Raw genomic sequence first — 7070 nt, forward strand, 5'->3', positions numbered from 1 at the left:
GCAGGAAGACCTCAATGCTTATTTTTGTTGACAACAGATTTATAAATGAGTCTCATTACGAATACGTCTTATGTATCGCATTGTCACATGCCTTGTAAAAATTCATAAAAATGTGACTGAGCAACTGACGACTGTATCAGCGCAGATTTTCCTTGCGCTTTGGACTTTGAACCCTGGTTAACAAGCAGATCTGCTGTGAGCTCGTGCAGCGCTGTCAGAATACATGCAATGCGTGCGTGTATTAGAAAACATAACGTCCTGCAGTTTATTTACTAATTGTTTAAGGCCATTTCGCGATTTCAATCATCATCATACAGAAACCAGCAACAATCACCCCTTCCTCTTCTCATTGAAGACATGCGATGCAGTCCTAAACAGTCTCTCGCTGTCGGTGCTTGTAATGATTTTTGCATCTTTCATCGACAGTTTAAATGCTTCCACACTGCTGACCCGTGTGCTGCATTATAAAGAGTGCCCGCCTCTCACTCTACTCTGGTTGCTATTTGATCGCGTCATATCATTGTACGGTACACTTTATTCGGTCTTTTCGCTTATTCGGCCGAACACCTACATAGCTTTATAATTTCGGTTGCCGAACATTTGGTGCATCCCTAATAGTACATCATTTTGACAAAAGAATGTATTTAAGGTCAAAAGACATTTCATAACAGGTAGTTAAATGTATATTAGGATTGGGGATATGGATGAGAAAGGCTGCGCCAAATGGGCAAAAAGTGCAACAGAGTGACTGATTGTACGGTCAGCCATAGATGTCTGTTGTCACCTGTGCAAAGTCAAAGTCTTTTCTAAAGTCTAAAGTCTTACTTGCAAGAAGAGGATTAAGACCCGCAAAGACAGCAGAACTGAGCAAAAAATTCTGATTTATTAAAAAGAAGGAAAATTTATTCACAGTGCAAAGTGTTTTGTTATTATTTTTGTAATTAAAACATTTCTTAAGAAAACTTTTTATTTGCAATGTTTTTAAAATTTTTTTATTACAATATAATTAGTTTTGCTCTCAAAAACAGTACATTTGATTGCATAAAAAACACAAAAGTAACTATATATAATGCCCTCGCCATTCAAAAATTCCTGTTCAGACTTGTTCCTCTGTGGTGGAATGAATTGCCAAACTACACCCAATCAACTGAGACAATCTCCACAACTACTTTACTTTCTCTTCTGCATTTCTCTTCTGTTCTACCTTGTGATCTTGAAAATCACAAACAATTGCGTAACGCAACAAGATGTGAAAACTCATAAATAACAATTTTAATAATGTTTTCCTAACTAGTGCTTACTCTTTTTTGTATTTAGTGAGATAAACTATTACTATTTACAGTTGCACAAAAAGTCACATGCTTGACAAACACTATATATACTTAAAACATTGCCATATTATTTTCTGTATAGTAATTCATAAACATCAATTCATTTAACTCATGACCGCACCCCAGCCGGTGAGGGATGAATCTGTCGGTAGCGTTACACGGCGACAAGGAGCTCCCAGCACCGGGCCCTGAGACAAGAACCAAGGTTTCCTCCACATGTCCAAGGCACGTAGGCATTGCCGCGTGACCTTGATCATGCGAAGCGGGTTTCCCCTCGGGGAAAACCCCTTGGTCTTGAGCCACCACTGTAGGGGTCTCATGTACAGCAGGCCAAAAGGTATCACGTTGGACGCAACTGCCATCAGACCCAATAGTTTCTGAAACTGCTTGATAGTGAGTGACTGGCTTTCTCTGACTTTCTTGACTGCCGTGAGGATCGACTAGATCCGAGCAGGAGACAATCGTGCCTGCATCATGGTCGAATCCCACACCATGCCCAGATAGTTGGTCTTCTGTAATGGAGAAAGGACACTTTTCTTGGCATTTAGTCTTAACCCCAATTCTTTCATGTGAGCAAGATCAACATCTCGATGTTGAACCGCCATCTGCTCCGATTGTGCCAAAATCAACCAATCGTCGATATAATTTAGTATGCAGATGCCCTGGAGTCGCAGTGGAGCTAGAGCAGCATCCACACACTAGGGGTGAGAGTGCTAGGCCGAAAGGAAGAACTCGGTATTCGTAAGCTTCGCCCCTGAAAGCAAACCTCAGGAACTTCCTGTGAGTGGGAAGGAGGGAGACATGAAAGTACGCATGTTTTAGATCTATCGTAACAAATCAGTCCTCGGATCTGATCTGAGAAAAAACTTGCTTGATGGTAAGCGTTCTGAACTTCAGTCTCATGACTGAGCGACTCAACTGACGTAGATCTAAAATGGGACGCAGCCCCCAATCCTTTTCTGGAACAATGAAGTACCGGCTGTAGAACCCGGACTCCCTGTCATGAGCAGGGACCACCTCGATGGCCTCCTTCCTCAAGAGAGTATTGACTTCTTGTTCCATGACCAGAGCCTGCTCGGGGCCCACCAGCGTGGGCGTAATCCCATTGAAACGAGGTGGAGGAGAACTAAACTGGATTCTGTAGCCTCTCTCTACAGTATGCAGGACCCACTGAGACACATTTGGCAGTAGTTTCCACGCTGCCAAAGAATCTACTAAGGGAATCAGTCTCTCGAGACTGACCTCTGGTGTAATGAGAGCAGCTGGCTCGGTGCCCTGTAACGACAGACCGGCAGGAGACAGGAGGACCCAACGAGACACATTTGGCAGTAGTTTCCACGCTGCTAAATAATCTGCTAAAGGAACCAGTCTCTCGATACTGGCCTCCGGTGTACTTGTGGCTGCTAATTTGGTGCCCTGAAGCGGAGGACCGGCAGGAGACGGCTGAACTAGCTGCTCTGGAGACCCCCGAAAGGGTAGCAAGCCCCTCAGCTCCACTACGTTCCTGGGCAGAAGATACTGAGGGGAGCGCTCGCTGGAGACCGCTGCGCCCTGAAGCATCGTTGATGGCAGGGTTGGCAGAGAGATCTCCCGAGGGCACTGAGGAGAGATGGACACCGTATACTGCGGTGCACCCCCGCTCTTGGGGGCCACCCCCAAAGGCCCTGAACCTCTCATGTCAGGGCCTTTTGGCCGAGGACTTCTTCTGAAGCACAACCCTCAGATCGGGCTTCGACTGCGAAGCCCTCGACCTAGAGCGCCGCTGACCTCGGTCCCGTTCGGGGTAACACGAGAAGCAACGCTCTGCTTTTGTTGCTCGCGGTATGAGGAGGAGAGGGTACACGGCAAGGGCTGCTCCCGCCCAGCAGCCCCCGGAGCTAGAGAGCGGCGAGGGAGGAACCGCTGGAATGCCACCGCCTGTTTACGGGCCTCCTGGTACCTGTCGACGATGGAATTGACGGCGTCGCCGAATAGGCCAGAAGGCGCAAGCGGGACGTCCATGAGGAAGACCCTGTCCTTTTCTTTAATATGTGACAGGGTCAACCATAAATGTCTCTCCGCTGCCAGTAGAGCTGCGAATAGCACGGGCGGTCTCTTTAGTGGCATGGAGAGATAGATCAGCGGTCCTACGTAGCTCTGCTATATCATAAGTCTTTATTTCTTTGACTTTATCTAGCTCCTTTAGCAGGTCGGCTTGGTACGCCTGTAACACTGCCATGGTGTGCAGACACGCACCAGCCTGACCTGCCGCCGTATACCCCTTGCCCACCAGGCTAGATGTTGCATGTAACGGCCTGGAGGGCAATGCCGGAGCCTTTAAGGACGATTCCGCGCCGGGGGACAGATAGCTCCTGAGCGTCTGTTCCACCCGGGGCATCGCCTTATAACCGTGATCGCTAACCCCCGCCAGGTTTGCATAATGAGAGGAAGCGGGGGTAAATAGACGCGATGATGAATAATGTTAATAACTTCACTCAATTCTCCATTGTTAAAAATGGTTTCAGGGACTCAAAAAAAAACAGAAATATAAAAGTACGTGAAAGTAAACTCTGATATTACAGCGCAAAATAATCGGTAACATCATAGCGATTGCTATACACAAAATGTTAATCAATTTAATGTATTTTTATAAAAAGTTTTTATAAATTATACATCCCTGAAACTTTCCAAGAATGTGGAGCATTAAACTTCCATTTTTTTTTTTTTTTACATATTATAGGCACAAAACCAATGTTTCTATAGGGAGAACTCTACAATTATCTAACATACATTTTCGAAAAAAAAGCACCCAATTCAAAGAAACCATCGCTTATTATTTGATGCTTCAGCTCAATTATTCAACAGCTCTAAAGATTTTTCCTATTACAACAAAAATATAAAACTGCCTGAAGCTTTTTAACCGTCAGCATTATTAATGAAGAATAAACACCAAGCTGTTAGTTCTTCAGTATCTTCAGTGTGTTTGATTCTGCAGGGTTCTGGATCTCTCATCTTCTCTCTGTCCTCTTTAATAAACTCAGTCTTTGCAGATCTCAGCTCTTCCTGATGATTTGATGCTCGTCTGCACTTGTAAACTGATGAGAATGTGGCATCCTCACGGAGCAGACAGAGGGAAGGGGTTCAAAAGCCAAAATAAATCATACCCTAAAGGGGCAAAAACACTGCATATATTGACTGCGTGTCAGCCCGGGACGCACCGGGAACGGGCGCTAGATACTGGGTGCGGCAGACGAGGCCTCTGACACCCCGTGGATTGCCGCTTCGGGAGGACTGTGAGCGGGCTCCGCAGCTACCTCCACCCTGAAGGCGGAGCCGCTCAAATGCAGGGCCAGGTTGATATAGTCCTCCAGCGACTCCTCGGGGACCCAGTATGGCATCAGGGACTTGAAGGGCTCGGCTAGGCCTCCCCAGAAAAAGACCATGAGGCAGGTCTTTTCCGTGGCCGACTTGTGTGGAGTTTGGGGAATTAGTGTAATGAGTGAACAGGTGTATGGGGTTTGGGGAATGGGAGTCCGGGAGATGGCGCCCTCTGGAGGAGAGAGGGAGAAACGGGGCTTCCAGCTCATCATGCCACAAGAATATTCCTCCGTTTATTGCTGAATTACTGCGAGAAAGGAGGAGCATATCTGCCGAAATAAACTATATACCAGTTTCTGAATTTGTTTTTATATGCATTTTGAAAAAAATGGGAAAATTGTACATTTGAGTACAACAGCTTGTCACTGGGCTGTATCAAAGGGACAACTTTGTAAAGGGTGCATGCTAGTACCATAAAAGTACATATTACTGCCTTAACGGTAGAAATTACTACTCTAATATACTAATAGTCACCCTAGATTGCCCCAGCGACAAGATGTTGTACCCCTAAAGGTACAATTTTTCCACATTTTGTTTCTGTCAGTGCACTAATTGACACATCTAAGCATTTATGTCTGTCTATCTATTGTAAAGTAAGTGATGCTAATTCAAAATGTATTTATATTGCTAACCCTAACATAATTCTGCTTCATTAAAATACAGCCAGATTTGTAAAAATATAGAAATATAATGTAATGTAATACAACTAATGTACATTTTTCAAAATATAAATGTTAGGAAAATCAGTTGAAAGAATAAACAGAAATAAATGTACAGATTTGTAACCAACAAATACACTCAGTCTGTTGAAACCAAAGAAATACGTTTTAAGTGGTGTGGTGAGAAATTACTCTCAAAGTCTTGAAGTCTTGTTGCCAGAAGATACTCAGAGATAATGAAGCCGAGAGACTCTGTTGATTTTGTTCTGAGAATTTGTTGAGTCTGTGTCTGCACAGTCTTTATATAGGTTTCCATAAACAATACATCATTCATAGACTACACTAGTGCTAGTCTACATCTCCTTATGACCGCATATTGGTAACACAAAGAGGTCTCAGTTCATCACATGTCAGCACATCATCATATTTGAGAACATAGTAGTATACACAGTAGTAAACAGTAGTATAACTCGATTACGCACATTCCACTCTCCTGCAGGCCTCCAAACACACAGGAAAACACATGATCATAATAGTAGAATAACTTGATATACAAATGGCCATATTCACACTGACTGCACCCGATTAATTCACATCTTGATCAATACAAATCTTCTACAGTGGCAAGTCTATAAAACTGCTCCATTTAATAATGTAGGGTCAAAAATGGCCTGTAGGCCAAGATGTCTGTAGATTGGGGGTCTGCTAATTGTCACACCTTTTGCACAGTGGGTGAAGCTGTAATCTGCTGATTGGTCAGTTTGAATGTCTCACATTTGGTTTTGTCACATGGTCAAGAAAGGGATAAAAGAGGACTGTAACTGTTGCTCTGTCTCTTTTCTTTGCTCTCTTTTTCTTTGCTGAGACTCTTCTTCTCTCCCTCTATCTCTCTTTCTCTCTCCCTCAGGTAACATTTTACATACATGCTGGGTACAATTAACTATGCTTTACCATCCTTCATCTATTTTGTAACCAATTCAAGTGTAACCATAACAAAATATTGTTATTAAACCATTTAAATTATTAATTATGTGCTAACTAGTCTTGATTCAAGGTTAATATTGTAAGAATCCACCCGCCAGCCCAAAAAGCGGAATCCAGCGGCCTGGTCGAAGGTTTAATGCGTATTCGGTCTTTTACTTGCACTTCTGACTTTATCAGGATTTAGTTTAAATTTTAGTCTAGCTCCGTGTTCAATCTGACTCCAATTTCACGTGATCAGTTATTAATTAGAAGTATTGCTTAGAAATATTGCCTAATAACAGAGAAAAACATACTGCACCATGGTACAACAGTAATACCCATTCTCTCAAGAAAGAAACTCGTAGTCCTCCTTTCACCACCGTCTCATTTTAGTCACAGAAAAAAAATGTTTGTTAACGAATATTTTTCGTCATCGTCTTCGTTGACTAAATTAACACGGCAATGAACTGACTTTAGCTTAAAAATTACTCTGTTATTGTCTTCTTGCATCATTGACAAACTATTTTCCTGTTTGACTCTGTAAAGCTGCTTTACTTATCTTTTTTTTTTATTCTTTCTTGGTCTATTTTAGACTCTACAGGGTGGGATAGTGACATCTCAGCCTTACTGTTGCTGCTGTATCTCCTGCCCCCAACTCCAAAAGGTCACAAGAAGGCAGCAAAGATCAGCCCCCTTCAGGCAGCTGACCATGTGGTGCGATTTCTTAGGGTGAGTTTTAACCCTTTAGCCCTTTTGGGTT

The sequence above is a fragment of the Sinocyclocheilus anshuiensis genome, unplaced genomic scaffold (genome assembly GCF_001515605.1).
Source record: "Sinocyclocheilus anshuiensis isolate Anshui unplaced genomic scaffold, SAMN03320099.WGS_v1.1 scaffold3273, whole genome shotgun sequence".
NCBI lineage: Eukaryota > Metazoa > Chordata > Actinopteri > Cypriniformes > Cyprinidae > Sinocyclocheilus > Sinocyclocheilus anshuiensis.